Raw genomic sequence first — 2,500 nt, forward strand, 5'->3', positions numbered from 1 at the left:
TGTCTGAAATGGGGACACTTTTTTCAAATGGTCACAAAATCTTCTCCACTTCGAGTTTTTAGCTGAATTTTTTTTTGCGTGCCAATAAAAATAGGAGGATCATGTATACAAAATTTGGAGCCAAAAATCCTTCTAAAAAATTTTTAAAAAATCTCGAACCGTAAAAAGTTTCAAAAATCATGAAAAATAGAAAACTAGTCATCTTGCCATGAAACTTCACATGAAGGCTTAGGGGACCATTGTATGAATTTACAAGCCATAAAAATGGCATTGGCATAGCAGAAATATGAAGATGTGCTTAAACCCACCTACCACCCGATCGATCCACGGCTTGTGCATCCCGTCTCTCTGGCAGACGTAGTGCCCGCCCACTCATTTTATGGGTCGACTTACGCATCCGAAGTTCATTCCCAATCTAAGATTAGACCGAACCGAGGGTTGCGGTAGCAGGACTCGCAGCGGGATCGACAGCACCAGGGCCCAGCGTGTGCCGATGGTGGTCGAGGCAACAGCTCGCACCAGGGCCCAGCGTGTGCTGATGGTGGTCAAGGCAACCACCCACACCAGGACCCAGCATGTGCCGATGGTGATCGAGGCAACCGCCCTCACCAGGGCCCAACGTGTACCGATGGTGGTCGAGGCAACCGCCCGCACCAGGGCCCAACGTGTGCCGATGGTGTTTAGGGCAATCGCCCGCCCCAGGGCCCAGCTTGTGTCGATGGTGTTCAGGGCAATCACCCATACCAGGGCCCAGCGTGTGCCGATGGTGATGGAGGCGACTACCCGCACCAGGGCCCAGCGTGTACCGATGGTGGTCGAGGCGACCACCCACACCAGGGCCCAGCATGAGTCGATGGTGCTCGAGGTAACCGCCCACACCAGGGCCCAGCGTGTGCCGATTGTGATAGAGGCAACCGCCCGCACCAGGGCCCAGCATGTGCCGATGGTGCTCGAGGCAGTCGCTCGCACCAGAGCCGAACGTGTGCCCATGGTGATCGAGGCAACCGCCGAAACCAGGGCCCAGCATGTGCCCATGGTGATCAAGGCAACGGCCCGTACCAGGGCCCAGTGTGTGCCGATGGTGCTCAAGGCAACCGCCCGCACCAGGGCCCAGCGTGTGCCTATGGTGCTCGAGGCAACCGCCCGCACCAGGACCCAGCGTGTGTCGATGGTGATCGAGGTAACCGCCCGCACCAGGGCCCAGCGTATGCCGATGGTGCTCGAGGCAACCGCCCGCACCAGGGCCCAGTGTGTGCCGATGGTGATCGAGGCAATCGCCTTCACTAGGGCCCAGCATGTGCCGATGGTGTTCGGGGCAACCGCCTGCACCAGGGCCCAGCTTGTGTCAATGGTGTTCAGGGCAATCGCCAGTACCAGGGCCCAGCGTGTGCCGATGGTGATAGAGGTGACTGTTCGCACCAGGGCCCAGCATGTGTCGATAGTCATCGAGGTGACCGTTCGCACCAGGGCACAGCGTGAGCCGATGGTGCGCGAGGCAACCATCCGTACCAAGGCCCAACGTGTGCCGATGGTGCTTGAGGCAAGAGCCAGCACCAGGGCCCAGCGTGTGCCCATGGTGATCAAGGCAACCGCCTGTACCAGGGCCCAACGTGTGCCGATGGTGATGGAGGCAACCGTCTGCACCAGGGCCCAGCGTGTGCCGATGGTGCTCGAGGCAACCGCCCGTACCAGGGCCCAGCGTGTGTCGATGGTGATCGAGGCAACCACCCTCACCAGGGCCCAGCGTGTGTCAATGGTGATCGAGGCAACCGCCCGCAGCAGGGCCCAGCGTGTGTCGATGGTGCTCGAGGCAACCGCCCGTACCAGGGCCCAACGTGTGCCGATGGTGATCGAGGCAATCGCCCTCACCAGGACCCAGCATGTGCCGATGGTGTTCGGGGCAACCGCCTGCACCAGGGCCCATCTTGTGTCGATGGTGTTCAGGGCAATCGCTCGCACCAGGGTCCAGCGTGTGCCGATAGTGATAGAGGCGACTGCCCGTACCATGGCCTAGCGTTTGCCGATGGTCGTCGAGGCGATCGCCCGCACCAGGGTATAGCGTGAGCTGATGGTGCTCGAGGCAACCGTTCGTACCAGGGCCCTACGTGTGCCGATGGTGCTTGAGGCAAGAGCCGGCACCAGGGCCCAGCGTGTGCCCATGGTGATCGAGGCAACTGTCCGTACCAGGGCCTAGCGTTTGCCGATTGTGATGGAAGCAACTGCCCGTACCAGGGCCCAACGTGTGCCGATGGTGATGGAGGCAACCCCCCGCACCAGGGCCCAGCATGTGCCGATGGTGCTCGAGGCAACCGCCCGCACCAGGGCCCAGCGTGTGTCGATGGTGATCGAGGTAACTGCCCGCACCAGGGCCCAACGTGTGTCGATGGTGCTCAAGGCAACCGCCCGTACCAGGGCCCAGCGTGTGTCGATGGTGATCGAGGCAATCGCCCTCACCAGGGCCCAGCATGTGCCGATGGTGTTCGGGGCAACCGCCTGCACC

Source organism: Durio zibethinus, chromosome 23 (genome assembly GCF_047325235.1).
Source record: "Durio zibethinus cultivar Kanyao isolate XHJ-2024 chromosome 23, ASM4732523v1, whole genome shotgun sequence".
NCBI lineage: Eukaryota > Viridiplantae > Streptophyta > Magnoliopsida > Malvales > Malvaceae > Durio > Durio zibethinus.